General features: G+C 41.5%; 1 pseudogene across 1 annotated transcript; it reads left to right on the top strand.

Annotated features, from left to right (window-relative positions):
* The first annotated feature begins 1,308 nt into the window (after window positions 1-1,308).
* LOC118936490 (uncharacterized) lies at window positions 1,309-13,019 on the top strand (annotated as a pseudogene). The gene is made up of 7 exons (XR_016485471.1): window positions 1,309-1,450; window positions 4,455-4,531; window positions 10,169-10,281; window positions 10,798-11,394; window positions 11,492-11,527; window positions 11,720-11,845; window positions 11,957-13,019. The product of XR_016485471.1 is annotated as an uncharacterized LOC118936490 (transcript).
* Window positions 13,020-20,493: the final 7,474 nt, after the last annotated feature.

Genomic DNA, 20,493 nt, shown 5'->3' with positions numbered 1-20,493 from the left:
GTTTTTTTCACACAGTTGCGATAGTTTTCGTTACACTATTTTACAGTACAGACAGTAACTATCATAGATTCCATTGGAATCTCACATCACAGCTCTATTACACTGAGGGTTTCAGTGTGTAGTTGTGTTTACTATAGTTCTGTTGCACTACTTCACAGTACAGACAGTAACTATCCCTTAATTGGAAACTGACAGCTCTATTACAATACTGTTTTTTCACACAGTGTGTAGCTGGGGTTACTGTAGTTTTTCTGTTGCACTACTTGTTGCACTACTACAGTAGACTACATACAGTAACTATGCTAGTTTCTAGTGACCACCCTAGTTTCCCTCGGAAACTCATTTTTCAGCTATTACACTGCAGGTGTTACCAGTTTTCTGTTGTACTTACAGTTAAGACAGTAACTATCCTAGTTTCCCCTGGAAACTCACATCTCAGATCTATTACACTGAGGGTTTCAATATATAGCTGGGTTTACTATATTTTTGTTACATTAGTGTACAGTACAGACAGTAACTATCCTAGTTTCCCTTAGAAACTCCCATAACAGCTAGATTACACTGCTGGTCTTACACAGTGTATAGATGGGGTTGCCACATTATTTTGTTATACTGCAGGGTATACACTATCCATCTCTTCTTCCCACAGTGAGAAACTACCATGTCCAGTATGGCTTTTCGCCTTGAGAAATGCGAGGAGTCCCTGCCCACAGGCAGCGGACTGCATCTAAGAAGGGTGGTGTCTGCTGTCACCCTGAGGTGCTTGCCGCTGGCATTGGCAGCTTCTCACAGGTCCAAAGGCCAAAGTGAGAGAGGCAAGTGGAATCCCCATGGGCACTGAATACAGTGATGGAAGGCTGCGAACTCCAATTCCGATGTTGGCCACCACTATAATAATGTCTCAGGGTCTTCTAATGTTGAAGCCCTGGTTGACTGAATGTTACACCCAAACCCCTCATTCTGGCCAAGGGTTCTGTTTGACAGACACGTTAACCGGCCATTACAGTTGTCCACACGCTCCTCTCGCTGTTGCAGGTGAACTAGGGGCTTCCCCCAGTGTGTTGTGCCCATCTAGGTCAATGAACACTTTTCACAGATGCAGGCAATACGAAAGCTTTGTCAGTTTTTGTTAATTATGGTTAGAGCGTTTTGGGCCAGTGCCTATCTGACCGAACTCTCACATTGCATGTTGGACACTGTTACTGCAGCATTTCAGCTGGTCCACCAGCCTTTGTCTTTTGCTGTGGTGGCACATTCTACTGGAGGAGTAAGTGCCTTACCTGAACAATTGGATAGTCTGCCCCATCCATGGAACAGGCCACAACAGACACCCTCTTGAACCACATTAGAGGTCTGGGCCTCACCCTAAACGAGGAGAAGAGTCACCCCTCATGGAAGGTGATCTACCTCGGGATGCCCATAGACTCTCATGAGGTCACGTCTCCCTCAGGTGAGAGTAACAAAATCCTATCCTACCTCAACCGTTTCCGTCTCGGACAAGCCATGTCGGTGGCTTCACTGTTGGTTCCGCTTGGCATTCTATATCAGGCCACTCCAGCGATGGTTCAACTCCCACGGCCGGCACCCAAAATAACACAGACACTGTCAACTGTTGGTGATGGGTGCACACAACCTGTGCTACAGCTTTGGGACAGGTTCGGGAGAGCACAGGTGGACCTGTTTGCATTTCAAGAGAACACTTATTTCCCCAGCTAGTTCTCGTTGCCCTCTCTCATGATCGGCCCGCAATGCCGCTTTACACTTTTCCATCATTTCCCCTGATTACAGCTACACTAGACAGGGTCATCTTGATTGGTCACCAGCTGCTCTTGATAGCTCCATGCTGGCCGAGGCCACCGTGGTTCAGTCTTCTGTTGTCTCTCCTCTCGGGACCACATGGCAGCTACCCCTGAGGCCTGACCTTCTCTTCAGGCTGGGGGGACACTGTGGCATCTGGACCCACACTGCCTCCAGCTTCGGGTTTGGCCTCTGAGAGGCGTTAGAGGACCAGTCATGGCCTTCAGGACAATGTGGTGAACACGTTGCAGGGAGCCATGGTTTCTTCCACCAATGCATCATATCAAATGTGGTGGGGCATATTCTGTACCTGGTTTGAAAGCCATATGTGCAAACGGTTTCACGGTTTTCACAGTCACTGCTCGATGCGGGCCGAGTGCCATCCACATTGAGAGTGTATTTAGCCGCTGTCTCGGCATGCCAAGACGGATGCCAAGAGTGACCCATGGCTGACTACCCATTGCTCTCCAAATTTATGAAGGGAGTTCGATGTCTGTATCCAGCGGTGGCCCCCTCGGTGCCAAACTGGAACGTTGGCGTGGTGCTGTCAGCGCTTGCTAAGCCACTCTCGAACTCCAAGAGTTGATTACTTTGAAGCACCTACAGTGCCTTGCGAAAGTATTCGGCCCCCTTGAACTTTGCGACCTTTTGCCACATTTCAGGCTTCAAACATAAAGATATAAAACTGTATTTTTTTGCGAAGAATCAACAACAAGTGGGACACAATCATGAAGTGGAACGACATTTATTGGATATTTCAAACTTTTTTAACAAATCAAAAACTGAAAAATTGGGCGTGCAAAATTATTCAGCCCCTTTACTTTCAGTGCAGCAAACTCTCTCCAGAAGTTCAGTGAGGATCTCTGAATGATCCAATGTTGACCTAAATGACTAATGATGATAAATACAATCCACCTGTGTGTAATCAAGTCTCCGTATAAATGCACCTGCACTGTGATAGTCTCAGAGGTCCGTCAAAAGCGCAGAGAGCATCATGAAGAACAAGGAACACACCAGGCAGGTCCGAGATACTGTTGTGAAGAAGTTTAAAGCCGGATTTGGATACAAAAAGATTTCCCAAGCTTTAAACATCCCAAGGAGCACTGTGCAAGCGATAATATTGAAATGGAAGGAGTATCAGACCACTGCAAATCTACCAAGACCTGGCCGTCCCTCTAAACTTTCAGCTCATACAAGGAGAAGACTGATCAGAGATGCAGCCAAGAGGCCCATGATCACTCTGGATGAACTGCAGAGATCTACAGCTGAGGTGGGAGACTCTGTCCATAGGACAACAATCAGTCGTATATTGCACAAATCTGGCCTTTATGGAAGAGTGGCAAGAAGAAAGCCATTTCTTAAAGATATTCATAAAAAGTGTTGTTTAAAGTTTGCCACAAGCCACCTGGGAGACACACCAAACATGTGGAAGAAGGTGCTCTGGTCAGATGAAACCAAAATTGAACTTTTTGGCAACAATGCAAAACGTTATGTTTGGCGTAAAAGCAACACAGTTGAACACACCATCCCCACTGTCAAACATGGTGGTGGCAGCATCATGGTTTGGGCCTGCTTTTCTTCAGCAGGGACAGGGAAGATGGTTAAAATTGATGGGAAGATGGATGGAGCCAAATACAGGACCATTCTGGAAGAAAACCTGATGGAGTCTGCAAAAGACCTGAGACTGGGACGGAGATTTGTCTTCCAACAAGACAATGATCCAAAACATAAAGCAAAATCTACAATGGAATGGTTCAAAAATAAACATATCCAGGTGTTAGAATGGCCAAGTCAAAGTCCAGACCTGAATCCAATCGAGAATCTGTGGAAAGAACTGAAAACTGCTGTTCACAAATGCTCTCCATCCAACCTCACTGAGCTCGAGCTGTTTTGCAAGGAGGAATGGGAAAAAATGTCAGTCTCTCGATGTGCAAAACTGATAGAGACATACCCCAAGCGACTTACAGCTGTAATCGCAGCAAAAGGTGGCGCTACAAAGTATTAACTTAAGGGGGCTGAATAATTTTGCACGCCCAATTTTTCAGTTTTTGATTTGTTAAAAAAGTTTGAAACATCCAATAAATGTCGTTCCACTTCATGATTGTGTCCCACTTGTTGTTGATTCTTCACAAAAAAATACAGTTTTATATCTTTATGTTTGAAGCCTGAAATGTGGCAAAAGGTCGCAAAGTTCAAGGGGGCCGAATACTTTCGCAAGGCACTGTATTCGTGAAGGTGGCATTCCTGTTGGCTATTACCTCCACTAAGAGGGTGAATGAACTTCATGCCTTTTCAGTGAGCACTGAATGTTTTTCAGAATGGGTCCAGACAAGAGGAGTGTCACCCTCCATCTTAACCCCTCATTCTTGCTGAAGGTCCTGTTTGACAGACATGTGAACCGGCCCTTACAATCATAAAGTTTGAACTCGACCATCGCTCATCCATATATTTATATGTACCTATTCTTATTCCACCCCTTTAGATTTGTGTGTATTAGGTAGATATTGGGGAGTTGTTAGATTACTTGTTAGATATTACTACACTATCGGAACTAGAAGCACAAGCATTTCACTACACTCACATTAACATCTACTAACCATGTGTATGTGACCAATCAAATTTGATTTGACACTTGTCAGCATATGCTCCTCCCGCAGCTGCGGGTGAGCTGGGTGTGTTTTTCCCCAAGTGTGCTCTGCCCGGGTCAGGGCCTTGGACACTTACACAGACACAGGCAATACGACAGTCTGATTGGCTATTCATTTGCTATGGTGAGAGAGTTCAGAACCTATCGATACATAGACTCTCACATTGGATTGTGGACACTATTACTAGAGCATATCGGCTGGCCAGCCATCCTCTGCCGTGTGTAGTAGTGGCGCATTCTACGAGAGCAGTAGCTACATCGTCAAGCACCTTTTTCTAGGCACTATCAACTATTGTTGCCCCCGCCAATGAGGTCAGAACGGCTGTTGCCTCCACTTCCCTGACTGGGGAAAGAGGGACATGACTATGACTGCCCTGAGCTCAGTCCTTCAGCACCTTTGCTCTATGTCTGGCCCTTACCTAGTTCACAGATTCATTTGGTATTGTGATACCATATCCTCTTTGTCGGTGATCAACAGTGCCTCGAAAGGGACACAAGGTGGAAGTAGTGCAGAGGCAGCTATTTAAGGGGGTCAGGCGCAGCACTACCCGGTACACGGGACTGATCTGAAATTCTTACTCTGAACTTATGCGGAAGAATACCATATTGAAGTGATCCAATAGCACACATAACCGTGGTTACATACGTAACCTTCGTTTCCCATCTCCTCCAAAATGATCTGTGTACACTACTTCATCACAGTTTCTAAACCTAGAGGTTTGAGAGACTTCCAGGAACGCTTGCGAAACAGGCCAAGCATACCAAGCCGGGGTTTGGAGTTTGAGAAGTCAACGAGAGAAGTGAAAAATTCTTCCTTAGTTGTTCATTTTCTCTAAATCTAAAGGCACAATCTAGATTTGAGCCAACTTGTTATTACTCCAACCTTGTGAAAGTGACAAACTGACACGTTTTAATTTTAGCCAAAAACAACTTCATATCGAACGAGTGCCTTTGATTTGACGGCCTGCACATGCTCAGTTCGGAAGGAGACGACAGTTGGACCCGATGATGTGTTTCTGCATATGATCTTAGCTAGCCAATGTTGCCTTGACATCACCTACAAGTGTGATCAGGGTTTTCTATTGGAGAAGCAGTTTCTGCCTGTACTATCTTTGATTTTCTTCTCTTGCACGTCTCTTCCTTGTTTGGGTGTGCCGTCACTTCCTTGTTTGGCAGGAATGTTTGGTAGATGACTATTACCAGCTCATCGCTCTCTACTGTCCCGGGGTAATGTTGCCGGTTTTCCCCTTTTTTCATTTTTCAAGCGAACATCTATGGAAATTTGCGAGCACACTCGTTCGCAGGGTTGCCATGTCCACAGTTTTCTGACAATTGGGCTACTATGAAAACAATGTCGCGGGTGAAAATGTATTGGTCACGGGTTGTGGGTTTTTGGGCTGCTTCTAAATTGCACCGCGGTCGCCATGGCATTTCTCTTAAAAAAAACTATATATAAAGTAGATTTTACTGTGACCTGCTGCTACTGACTATCAGGCAGTAAGCAAGCAGGCTGTTGCTGACTGAGGCAGTGATGTGGAGGGGAGGGCCGTAGGGGTGTGAGTGGGTTCAGAGCACTGGCTGAGAGAGTGCGACAACTTGTTGGTAGGATAATTGTAGGTAGGATAATTAGATTGGTCATTATGGGGATACCTATTTCCAACCCTTTTCCATAAGACATATAAACCTGCTAGAACTGATATAATGGCAGCAAAGCACTGGAAAACGACTTTAGTCGCACTAGAGCGCTTTAGATAAATTTGATCAGTGTGGACTTTTCTTATAGAAAACAGTATCATGGGAAGGGTTTTACTCATGCTCAGTTCTTGGGTCTCAAGTGCTGTTCAGGTGGAAACTCCCTCGCATGCTACTGACATTAAATGTGTAGAAGGATACATTTGCATCTGTTGGCCATCCAGTAGCCTATTAATTTATATGCCATTGTAGACTACTGTAGCCTACCATTTGATACAATAAATATGTTGAAATGACGATATTACTGGAGTCATTGTAAGTAAATGTGTGCAACTTGTGTAGCCTACCTGGAGCTGGCAAACAGGTTTAATAAATTGTCTATTACTTCAGCCATGTTTAGTTGATTCAATTGGAAGTTATCAATTGTTTTCATGGTCACAGTTCTATCGCAAATGTATCATTCTCCACATTATGGACTTTCCCTGAAATGAGATGTTGGCCTATCAGTGGCTAGGCTATCTGCATCTAGCTCAACAAACCATGGCAAAGTTGAATTGCAATTATAAACCCAGATTTTAGTCAGTAGTCTATGCCTATTGACATAACAAGTCAATCTTGTAAATAGGCAATATAGAATTGTTTGCAGTGGCAACCCGTCATTCATGGCAGGGGGGTCAGAGCCCCACCTGTTTTGAGCCCCACATTTTTAGCAAAAGAATTATAATACAATAAATATGTTTTGGGGGGATTTGCCTGTTTTGCATGTTATTTTGGCATTAATATGTGTCACATATCAGTTTGTAAATAATGTTAAAAAATATATATCATTGCGTTAATAAAGCTGCATACAAACATGGTCTCTTTTTTGTTTTCTTGAGTAAGGCAGCTCCAAAATGCAGGTGTTTCAGCCTAGCTCAGTGCTTTCTGTGGTGGTGGGGCAAGCCAGCAGGAAATACAGAGCGTTGCACCGTGATTGGCTCAATGTTCTGTCACTCATGGGGACACTACGTCACTGCCAAGTCTAAGGGTAGATCTCAAAAATTCTAGCCCCTTGGGTGCTGCCATAGATTTACATTAGAAGTGCCCATCCAAGAAGGCTCAAGGTCATTGGCCACAGATAAAATGACATCAAATAATGTTATGTCTACAGTAGCTTTGATTGGACTTTCAAAATCTTAGCTAGCAGTAATCATCATAAATCAAGTCGACAATCTACTGGCAAATCCTTTTTCATCCTTGTCATATGGGGCGGCAGGTAACCTAGTGGTTAGAGAGTTGGGCCAGTAACTGAAATGTTGCTAGATTGAATCCCTGAGCTGACAAGGTATACATCTGTCATTCTGCCCATGAACAAGGCAGTTAACCCACTGTTCCTAGGCTGTCAATGTAAATAAGAATTTGTTCTTACTTGCCTAGTTAACCTGTTGCGACGAGCAATCCCATATCCGGGAGCGTATGCTTTTTTCAACCATAGCTACACAAGCATTTGTGTAAGAGTATTGATAGCTAGCATAGCATTAAGCCTAGCGTTCAGCAGGCAACATTTTCACAAAAACAAGAAAAGCATTCAAATAAAATCATTTACCTTGGAAGAACTTCGGATGTTTTCAATGAGGAGACTCTCAGTTAGATAGCAAATGTTCAGTTTTTCCAAAAATATTATTTGTGTAGGAGAAATCGCTCCGTTTTGTTCATCACGTTTGGCTAAGAAAAAAAAACGAAAATGCAGTCATTACAACGGCAAACCTTTTTCCAAATTAACTCCATAATATCGACAGAAACATGGCAATCGTTGTTTAGAATCAATCCTCAAGGTGTTTTTCACATATCTATTCGATGATAAGTCATTCCTGGCAGTTTGGTTTCTCCTCTGAACCAAATTGAAAAAATGCACGCACCTGGAGATTACGCAATAGTTTCGACGGAGGACACCGAACGGACACCTGGTAAATGTAGTCTCTTATGGTAAATTTTCCAATGATATGCCTACAAATACGTCACAATGCTGCAAACACCTTGGGGAAACGACAGAAAGTGTAGGCTTATTCCTTGCGCATTCACAGCCATATAAGGAGACATTGGAAAACAGCGTCTTCAAAATCTGGGGCATTTCCGGTTTGAAATTTCATCTTGGTTTCGCCTGTAGCATCAGTTCTGTGGCACTCACAGATAATATCTTTGCAGATTTGGAAACGTCAGAGTGTTTTCTTTCTGTCAAGTATATGCATAGTCGAGCATCTTTTCATGACAAAATATCGCGCTTAAATCAGGAACGTTTTTTTATCCCAAAATTAAAAGAGCGCCCCCTATATCAAAGAAGTTAAATAAAAAATTGGCCATGATGTCAATGATGCATAATTTGTGCCGCGCTCAAAACAACTGTAAACTCTAAACTGCAAATTCGGACTTTAATGAGTTCAAGACAATTGGAAACTCGGGGAAAAACGAGCTACGCCTGGGAAAATAGGTTTTGAACATTCATTCAACTCGGAATTGTAAATCGGGAACTTGGGTCTCTTTCTAGAGCTACGACCTGAAAATTACTGACATCACCATGATTCAACCTTTTTTCTTCTTCTTAAAGTTCCCAGTTGTCTTAAAAGCACCATGAATCAAGAGAATTCCAGACTTTAAAGACAAAGTTTGATTTAAAACAAATTGGCCACGAAGGACCGCCGCGCTCCTTCCTGTTCAAGTAAGCACAGCACAACAAGGTGGGTCCAAAAAAGTTTACTATGCTGCTGCATAAATGATGTAATATGCCAGGGAGATATGTATACTGTAACTAAGAAAGTAATACTAAGTGTGTGTTGTGTAGTGAGCTGTTAGTAGCCCATGTGCCTCACCCTAATAATTTAGTCTATTTTCACCTCTTAATTTCACCTACAGTTCTGACTTGGTGGTGCACATGTAGCCTATGACCTGTTTTTGAGAAACGTAATCATTGAATATTGTAAGAGCCTTCATTGTCAGCTTATATTCCCCCTTTACTTATCCTACGGTTCTGACTTGGTGTACAGGGAGAACACTGTAAGAACGGTGCATGTTCTGAATTCTGTCACAGTACATTTCAAAAGTGCTGAACGTCCGTCCTAGCTCGCTCATTAATGTCTTAATCGAATTTATAGATTGCCTCTTATCCGCTTGTCGTCCCCTTATGCCATAGCTTGTACATCTTAATTGTTGGTAGAAACCACATTATTTTAAGCAAGACAGCCACATCAGCTATATATTTTTTTAAAGGCAGTAAATTAGGCTGATTGAACTGTTTCGCTGCCAGACAAGTCTCCGCTGACAGCCAGGTGTAGCAGTGGTATAGTGCAGTTAATGTATTGTTTAGTGTTGTGTTGTGTTGTGTAGTGGCTTTGCTGGCATGCATCACACTTTTTGTTGTTGTTGCCCCACCAATAGATTTGCATGCTAAAATCACCACGGATTGTTTTGTAATCTTAACATCTGGCACATAATAATGGCACAATTGCCAGAAAATAGCCTAATATTATATTTTTGAAGTTTGTCCAAGTGTTTCTTGCACAGAGATTTCGAGATCCTCTGTCCAATTTACATCACTCAAACTCTCCTGTTGGATTTATCTATAGTTATGCACATGCGCAAACTGGATTTATTTACTGTACAATTATAAACTAGGTGGTTTGAGCCCTAAATGCTGATTGGTTGAACTTTGTGTTATATAAGACCGTGTACAACGGGTATGACAATAAATTACTTTTTACTGTTCTAATTACATTGGTAACATGATTATAACAGCAATAAGTCACCACAGAGGTTTGTGTTATATGGCGACATATTCTCAAACTTGGAAGAATTATTATTTTGATGGAAAACCGAATGTTGCTTCTTAGCCTAGGTCATTACAAATTGCGTCAATATTCCTTCTTAATTCGCTCCATAATGTTATGAAAAAAAAGCTTTATTGGATATATGTGGCAACTCCTCTCTTGCTGCAACATGTGGGTTAGTTTTCAGGACCTGTGGGCAGGTTTTGACTGGTCATTGATCTAGTTATTTTAGCTGGACCCTGCTCGTTTGGTACTTGGCTATTCCCCAGTCGAGTCGAAGCATGTTGACCCATTTAAAGAGACTACATTTCAGTTTTGTCTGCATGCAGTAGGGTCTTTGTCAAGGTGAGTGAGGTTTAATAAATCCATTTTTTTTTACACCAATGAAATGTTGTTCTTCAAAAAGTATCTAAACATGTTTGCCCACGTAAGCCATGCCATGCCTATGAATCCTGATTCTAAATTATTTCAGAAGAGAAACGTATACTTCAATTTTTCATGATTGTTGACTATTTGATCCACAGTTAATGGACATGACCAAGGCAATTAGAATTCAGTTAAGTAACAATGTCAACCAAACTGGGAAATGTCAAAACGCAGGGAGAGCGCCATGTCACGGTGAGACTATTAATAACTGGGGCAATAAATTACTGTGGCAAAAAAAGGAGAGAGTTGTTGTATTACTTTACATAGACAACAGAGGGCAGTGTTGACAAAGAACCAAAGGTATTCAGTAAAGTATCCATTCAAGAAAAGTGTATAGTAGGATAGGCACTCTAAATCTACAACTTTGTAATTTTATATACTGATTATCCTGAATTCAATAGTGAAGCTCCTGACTGAAGCCTACTTTTCTTCCAGATCAGAGTTAACAAGGGAGCTCTTGGGCCAGTACATCTCTGACACCCTCAGCAACATTCACACAGTGAGGGAGTTCTGTGACAGGCATTCCAAATGGGCCCTTCAGAGGAAGACAGAACTGGAAATGATGAGGGACATCAAGCAGAGGGCAGACAGAATTGACCTTAAGTTCGACCATGTCCGTAACTCAGCGACCAAGGCCAAGGCGTTTGGGGAGTTCGTATGGAGCGGTCTGACCCAGGGGACTGCAGACAGTAGGCGTGAGGAGCTGGAGAAGGAGCTGGGAGCTGTACTAAAGGACACTCTGGGAGGCCTGGAGAAGCTGGATTACTTCCTGAATGCTGTGGAGTGTCTGGCGGTCACCTGTCTGTTGGTGTTTGAGGAGAACAGGTTCTTCTGTCTGCCTCAGGGGACGAGCCCTGCCAGTGTTCAGGCTGTCATCACTGCTGCCAGAATATCCTGCCCTCTCCTCATCTACTTTAAGAGGGATGCTAAGGCCTTCTTTATGCCCAGCCTCCTCAATGTAGAGGTGCTGGCCCTCCAGCTGGACAGATACATAGAAATCAGCAAGCAGCTCTGTAAGAGGATGGACATAGTGTAAGTGGAGCTACCATCACAATTGCTTCAGCATTAACTTATGTCATGTTCTTTATTGCCATTTTACAAACACTTGATGTCCATTTTTTCCTTCTAGATTACAGATCAGACAACAGCCTGGGAGTAAACTTGGGTAAGATCCCTCACACAGTTTTAATATCCGCATTTATATTATATTAGCATAGTTGTATTATTTTCCTTTCATTTTTCTCCTTCTCAGATATGTCATTTGACAAGGTTCTTTGGCTTATGTGATATAATTCAAATGCCACAAAATAATGTAATGAATATAATTTAATGTTGAAATGAATATTAGTTATTACAGTAGCTCAGTCCGTCAAATTATGTTTTGGAAAAAGAGGAATGACATCCCTGTGGTCAACCTTGGTGATGTGAGTGAAGAGTCCATACAAAATATGCTCCAACATTCGAATCAGCTGAGTGAGATCAGGTAGGTTATTCTGCCATGGTTTGGTCCTTCTCTTAATGTTGACATTTTTTAACAAGATTCAAGAACTAGTCTATTGGAAAACAGTAAATACATATCTTTCCCCTCCATCAGGATGGACCAGCACCTCAGACTAACGTTCCTGTTCCAAGGGGCTGCTCAGCGCTTCATTGGTAGGTTCAGCCAGCTCTGACGGAGATGGAAGAAAATGCTGTGCAGCTGGACAGGATGAAGCTGGGGGCTAAGATCTCCAGTGTGGCAGGCAGCTCAGTGGAGGCGGCTGGAGGGATCCTATTCATCGTGGGCTTAGCTCTGACCCCTGTCACTGCTGGGTTGTCACTGGCTCTCACCATTGCAGGGTTCAGCCTGGGGGCCACCAGTGGGGTCAACAGTTTAACCAATGGTATGACAGAGATGAAGGTCAATAGCATCCAAGAGAAGAAAGCCAGTAAAGTCTTCCAGAATTTCATGGAGGACGTGGAGAGTCTCCAGGAGTGTCTGGAGGATGTGGCCAGGAACATAGAGCCCATCCTGGGGCAGAGCAGGGTGGACATGGTTGGAGCAAGGAAGGTGATTGGACCATCGGAAAATGCATTGACTCCCTAGGTGACCTTTTCTCAGGTTTTAAGTCAGCAGAAGTTCTTAGAAACAAAGATCTGATCACAAGCGCTGGTAAGTTGGTGCTCCAGGAAGGCAAAGTAGCACAAAACCTGCCCAAGCTAGCCGAGGACTTCCCGGACATTGGACAGGTGGCCAAAGGCACCCCACTAGCCCTCTCCAGCTCGGCACGGGCTGGTTTTATCACTCTCAACGCCCTCTTCATTGGCCTGGATGTTTTCTTCATCTGTAAAGACAGCGTCAGCCTGGCCAAAGGCAGCAAGAGTGAGAGATCCCAGCTCATCATTACCAGATCAGCATTGTGGCACACAGAGATGGACTCCTGGCAGAGGATCCATGACTCGCTGTGTAGAGGTCTATTAGCATTAGAGAAAAGTCAGATCGTCCTGGAGCAGGCATTTTATCCTCTGGAGGAGAAGCTGAGAGGGAAGAAATCGATGTGTATGACACAGTAGGACAACATAAATGACTTAACCGTCTTTGAAGTTAGGGCCTCTCAAACATACTGTCCAGTGGCACTTAGAATGTTCAACAATTAAAAATAAAGAGATGACACAAAGCCCTTTTTTCATTTTCATCAATCATTCTGTACACAAGTCTAATTTTATAATCAACTTTACAATTCAATGTTATAATAAATGAAACAATCTGTTCAATTTAATGAAACTTATTCAGCTTGGCACTTTAAAAAAAAAAGTATTTTGTTTCCAAAATATGTGTTCGGTGTAGTCACAATACTGAAAGTGAAATGTAATAATGTTTCCAATATTGTGTTGGTGACATGTACCTTCATACACAGAAGACTCACATTCCTCACTTCACTGGAAGTTGAAGACGTCTTGCAAAGGGACAGATCAAAATGTACTGGGGGGAGGGGCTTGTCCAATGGAAGATGTCCTAAAAAATAATGGCAACCTCCCCAAAGTTACACATTTTTTCACATGACCCTCCCCTTGTACTGTAAAATAAATTGAACGCCCTCCCCCCTCATAGAATTAATTCTAAATCATTTTTACGACCACAAATAACAATAACTATACCTGAGCCTGTGTTCATAATCGTGGATATCGACTTCACTACTTCAGCATTCTTGTGTGGCACAGTTAATGCGACACAGGGCTACGGGCCATAAGATTGAGTGTTTGCCGACCACCACAGTCAAGTTCACTCACCCTGCCTGTTTCATTACACTATGCTCAGAGCTGGCTGCAGACAATAATCAGTTAGGGGTGAATCAGATTTTCTAAATGTTTATGCTATAATTATATCAAACATATGCAACAAATTTTCCACCAACATGTTTCTGTGCCAATGACCACATAAAACAATAAATAAAGCACACCGACTTTGGGCACTTCAATATCATGGTTTGCGTTTTCAACACCACAACAAATAGAACATGTCAATCTCGACAAACAGAAAATACATCCCTCCCTACCTTGTAGTCTTACCCAGTATTGAAGGCTTGGCTTGACAATCTCTGAATGTCATTCAACTTTTTGGTGTTTTGTAACAGATGCCTCTTTCCATTCATCAAATGGCCACTGCACAATTTAGATTGATTGATTTTCTTTGTCAGTTAAAGAAATACATACAGTATACAATGCATTCGGAATGTATTCAGACACCTTGACCTTTTCCACATTTTGTTACATTACAGCCTCATTCTAAAATTGATAAAATATTTTTTTCTCATCAATCTACACACAATACCCCACAATGACAGAGCTAAAACAGGTTTTTAGAAATTTTAGGAAATGTATTAAACTTTCAAAACAAAAATACCTTATTTACAAAAATATTCAGACCCTTTGCTATGAGACTGAAAATTGAGCTCAGGTGCACCCTGTTTCCATTGATCATCCTTGAGATGTTTCTACAACTTGATTGGAGTCCACATGCAGTAAATTCAATTGATTGGACATTATTTGGAAAGGTACACCTGTCTATATAAGAACCCACAGTTGACAGCGCATGTCAGAGCAAAAACCAAGCCATGAGGTCGAAGTGAAGGAAAAGTAGACAACAAGTGCTCAGCATATGTGGGAAATCCTTCAAGACTGCTGGAAAAGCATTCCAGGTGAAGCTGGTTGAGATAATGCCAAGAGTGTGCAAAGCTATCATCAAGACAAAGGGTGGCTTTGCAGAATCTCAAATATATTTTTATTTGTTTAACACTTTTTTTGGTTACTACATAATTGTATATGTGTTATTTCATAGTTTTGATGTCTTCTTAATTATTCTACAATGTAGAAAATAGTAAAAATAAAGAAAAACACTTGAATGAGTAGGCGTGTCCAAACCTTTTACATAAAGGAAGAGAAGCTTATGCTTAACCCCAAAGATACAGTGCCTTGCGAAAGTATTCGGCCCCCTTGAACTTTGCGACCTTTTGCCACATTTCAGGCTTCAAACATAAAGATATAAAACTGTATTTTTTTGTGAAGAATCAACAACAAGTGGGACACAATCATGAAGTGGAACGACATTTATTGGATATTTCAAACTTTTTTAACAAATCAAAAACTGAAAAATTGGGCGTGCAAAATTATTCAGCCCCCTTAAGTTAATACTTTGTAGCGCCACCTTTTGCTGCGATTACAGCTGTAAGTCGCTTGGGGTATGTCTCTATCAGTTTTGCACATCGAGAGACTGACATTTTTTCCCATTCCTCCTTGCAAAACAGCTCGAGCTCAGTGAGGTTAAATGGAGAGCATTTGTGAACAGCAGTTTTCAGTTCTTTCCACAGATTCTCGATTGGATTCAGGTCTGGACTTTGACTTGGCCATTCTAACACCTGGATATGTTTATTTTTGAACCATTCCATTGTAGATTTTGCTTTATGTTTTGGATCATTGTCTTGTTGGAAGACAAATCTCCGTCCCAGTCTCAGGTCTTTTGCAGACTCCATCAGGTTCTTTCAGAATGGTCCTGTATTTGGCTCCATCCATCTTCCCATCAATTTTAACCATCTTCCCTGTCCCTGCTGAAGAAAAGCAGGCCCAAACCATGATGCTGCCACCACCATGTTTGACAGTGGGGATGGTGTGTTCAGCTGTATTCTTTTTACGCCAAACATAACGTTTTGCATTGTTGCCAAAAAGTTCAATTTTGGTTTCATCTGACCAGAGCACCTTCTTCCACATGTTTGGTGTGTCTCCCAGGTGGCTTGTGGCAAACTTTAACCTTTCTGATCTCCCCATCCCGGATCCGGGTTCGTGAATACAGACTCAAGCTCATTACCATAACGCAACGTTAACTATTCATGAAAATCGCAAATGAAATGAAATAAATATGCTAGCTCTCAAGCTTAGCCTTTTGTTAACAACACTGTCATCTCAGATTTTCAAAATATGCTTCTCAACCATTGCAAAACAAGCATTTGTGTAACAGTATTGATGGCTAACGTAGCATTTAGCATTAACATTCAGCTGGCAACATTTACACAAAAAAACAGAAAAGCATTCAAAAAAATCATTTACCTTTGAAGAACTTCAGATGTTTTCAATGAGGAGACTCTCAGATAGCAAATGTTCAGTTTTTCCTGAAAGATTATTTGTTTAGGACAAATCGCTCCGTTTTCTGCGTCACGTTTAGCTATGAAAAAAACCCTGTATCCAGGATTTTCAAAATATGCTTCTCAACCATAGGAAAACAATAATTTGTGTAAAAGTAGCTAGCTAGAGTTAGCATTTCGCGTTAGCATTTAGCGTTAGCATTAGCGTTAGCATCCAGCACGCAACATTAACAAAAACATAAAAGCCTTCAAATAAAATAATTTACCTTTGAAGAACTTCTGATGTTTTCAATGAGGATACTCTCAGTTAGATAGCAGATGCTCAGTTTTTCCAAAAAGATTCCTTGTGTATTAGAAATAGCTCCATTTTATACATCACATTTGGCCACCAAAAAAAATCCATAAATTCAGTCCTCAAAACGCAAACTTTTTTCCAAATTAACTCCATAATATCGACTGAAAACATGGCAAACGTTGTTTAGAATCAATCATCAAGGTGTTTTTCACATATCTCTTCATTGATACATCGTTCTTGGACACATGCTTTCTCCCCTGAATCAAATGGTAAAGTGGAAGCAGCTGGCAATTGCGCACCGAATTCGACGCAGGACACCAGGCGGACACTTGGGAAATGTAGTCTCTTATGGTCAATCTTCCAATGATATGCCTACAAATACGTCACAATGCTGCTAAGACCTTGGGCGAACGACAGAAAGTGTAGGCTCATTCGTTGCGCAATCACAGCCATATAAGGAGAGAATGGAAAACAGAGCTTCAGAAATTCTGCTAATTCCTGGGTGATGCATCATCTTGGTTTCGCCTGTAGAATGAGTTCTGGGGCACTTACAGACAAAATCTTTGCAGATTCTGAAACTTCAGAGTGTTTTCTTTCCAAAACTGTCAAGAATATGCATAGTATCGCGCTTAAAACGGGAACGTTTTTTATCCAAAAATGAAATAGCGCCCCTAGAGCTCTAACAGGTTAAACAACACTTTTTATGGATATCTTTAAGAAATGGCTTTCTTCTTGCCACTCTTCCATAAAGGCCAGATTTGTGCAATATACGACTGATTGTTGTCCTATGGACAGAGTCTCCCACCTCAGCTGTAGATCTCTGCAGTTCATCCAGAGTGATCATGGGCCTCTTGGCTGCATCTCTGATCAGTCTTCTCCTTGTATGAGCTGAAAGTTTAGAGGGACGGCCAGGTCTTGGTAGATTTGCAGTGGTCTGATACTCCTTCCATTTCAATATTATCGCTTGCACAGTGCTCCTTGGGATGTTTAAAGCTTGGGAAATCTTTTTGTATCCAAATCCGGCTTTAAACTTCTTCACAACAGTATCTCGGACCTGCCTGGTGTGTTCCTTGTTCTTCATGATGCTCTCTGCGCTTTTGACGGACCTCTGAGACTATCACAGTGCAGGTGCATTTATACGGAGACTTGATTACACACAGGTGGATTGTATTTATCATCATTAGTCATTTAGGTCAACATTGGATCATTCAGAGATCCTCACTGAACTTCTGGAGAGAGTTTGCTGCACTGAAAGTAAAGGGGCTGAATAATTTTGCACGCCCAATTTTTCAGTTTTTGATTTGTTAAAAAAGTTTGAAATATCCAATAAATGTCATTCCACTTCATGATTGTGTCCCACTTGTTGTTGATTCTTCACAAAAAAATACAGTTTTATATCTTTATGTTTGAAGCCTGAAATGTGGCAAAAGGTCGCAAAGTTCAAGGGGGCCGAATACTTTCGCAAGGCACTGTACCTCTGTGCTTGTTTGTGATGAACACGTGGCCTTCATTAATATGCATAGAATCATCCAGAAAGAATCAAATGAGTCTGATTATGAGTGTCAAAGGATATTTCAAATGTGCTTCTTGTTCCATGTTTTATGTGTAAGTCAAAGGATAGTTCCAGTGTTCCAGTGTATATATATATATATATATTCCGGTGGCATGGTAAAATACCGGCATGCATTTCTTCATGTCAGATAGCTACTGCTATACAGATATAGACTTACAGAATGAGGGTAATTTGTAAATTTTCGATCCAAATATTTTATATAAAGTTAAGCATTATATACTTTAGATTATAGGATTAACTCCGATAGGCCTTAATAACAGCCACACCATACCAAATGTTTCTAAACTTTATTAGGGTAATATCAAAAGTATGTCAAGCCATTGTTTATAGGAAAATTACGAGCAGAAGAGCAAATGTAAACCAGGTAAAAAACGCACTTCCCCAAAGCAAAAAAAAAAGGTTGACAACCCCCCAGTAAATTTCGATCAGTCCCTAAACGGCAACGAAACATGTTACTGCAATTTATTCTGATGCTGACTTGTGTGAAAAAGTTTCTAGGCGATGTTAAATGAAAATGGACGGTTCATGTCTGGTCTCATTTGTGTTAACAATAATGGGCCTAGTTGCTGGTGTTCTAAAATACCCTTGTAACAAATGATAGAATAAATGCTATTTTGCAATTGGTCGTTTGTACTGCGTTCTCATTTTTATCATGACACAATTTAATACCGGACGTCACAGTGATGCAGCCTGTAGTCATGTGTACAGCAAGAAATGTCGGGCTGTATCACCGCCTGGTACGGCAACTGCACAGCCTTCAATGCAAGGCTCTCCAGAGGGTAATGTTGTCTGCAAAACACATCCCCGGGGGCAAACTACCTGCCCTCCAGGACACCTACAGCACCCGATGTCACAGGAAGGCAAAAAATCATCAAGGACAACAACCACCTGAGCCACTGCCTGTTCACACCGCTATCATCTAGAAGGCGAGGTCAGTACAGGTGGATCAAAGCTGGGACTGAGAGACTGAAAGACAGCTCTATTTCAAGGCCATCAGACTGTTAAACAGCCACCACTAACATAGAGAGGCTGCTGTCAATATACAGACTCAAATCTCTGGCCACTTTGATAAATAGACTTAATAAAGGTATCACCAGTCACTTTAAATAACGACACTTTAATAATGTTTACATATCCTACATTACTCATCTCATATTTATATACTGTATTATATACCATCTACTGCATCTTGCTTATCTCCATCGCTCATCCATATATTTATATTTACATATTCTATTCATCCCTTTACATTTGTGTATACAAGGTAGTTGTTCTGAATTTGTTAGATTACTTGTTAGATACTACTGCATAGTAGGAACTAGAAGCACAAGCATTTCGCTACACTCGCATTAACATCTGCTAACCATGTGTATGTGACCAGTAAAATTTGTTTTGATTTGAAGACAAAGGCATTATGTTGTACAACAGAACACAATAAGAACACTCCATATGTTTCACCTGATATGTTCTGCTTCCACACAACTTATTGTAATGGTGATTATAACTCATCCTAAAACATGAGTTCCCGATCTGTAATCCTATATGTACAGAAAGTGTTAAATCCCTTGCCCATGTCATTCATCTCTGGACTTTGTCCTGGAAAAGGAATCACTTTTCAAAATGTTGCATACAAGGAAACAAAAGCAGGAGGACACACATAGGACAGCCTGAGAGGCAATAGATTTTTACAGCCAGTGTCATGCCCTGTTACCTTGGAAACAGTCAACAGGTATGGTAATCAAAGGCAGCTATATACACATATTGTACCTGTGATAATCAGAGCCCGTTTGTGATTGATACTATGTCTGTTTTCAGGAATGCTTGGTAATAGCAATTATAATGATTCACATTCACAAACAGTACATGTCAGTAAGTATACACATTATGCGTGTGTCATCAGGAAGTCAGCAAAGTCTTCATCTCCCTCTTCTCTTTTATTGTGTCTTACAGCTCTGACTGACAATGATCCTGAGGTCAGACCAGGTGAGGTGTGGTGGGGCTGATGTAGGATCTGAACTGTTCACCACACATGCTGTTGAAACACACACATAGAGCATATAGCTAGCTACATTTGTACATTTACATTTAATTGAGTACATTATCAATTGTTGATGAATATGTACAGTTTAAAAACATTACACTAAGTGTAGTGTATTTACACGGTTTCTAGACAACAACAAAAAACGATTTAGGAAACATGAGAATGCAATTGGATCCTTTAATGGTGAGAAAATACTATGAGGAAATAGTCACTGAAATGTGTCAGTTACTGTTGGCTCATTACATGGTCTGGTGGAGAGCTGATAGGTTTTAATGATAAACATCTCTCAATCTAGTGGATATGTGATCTCTCTTCTGGCCTCCCTACTCTAGCTGTCTCTTCCTCCATATTTAAAAAAAAAAAATTAAATTGTTGCTTTACATCAAATTGTATAATTGATTGTATAATTGATTTTAAATGAACAGCTTTAACATACTGAATTATTGATGAAAACTGTGCCCGCAATTGAAAGCTATGCCCGCAATTGAAAGGATCCCTCCAGCTGCCCCCACTGAGCTGCCTGCAAGATCTTAGCCCCCAGCTTCATCCTGGCCAGCTGCACAGCACTCTCCTCCAGCTCTATTAGAAACTGCCCCATCCTGGGCTG

This window comes from Oncorhynchus mykiss, chromosome 13 (assembly GCF_057628025.1).
Source record: "Oncorhynchus mykiss isolate SJ-2025 chromosome 13, ASM5762802v1, whole genome shotgun sequence".
In the NCBI taxonomy this organism is placed as follows: Eukaryota; Metazoa; Chordata; class Actinopteri; order Salmoniformes; family Salmonidae; genus Oncorhynchus; species Oncorhynchus mykiss.
This window is presented reverse-complemented; position numbering and strand designations above follow the sequence as displayed.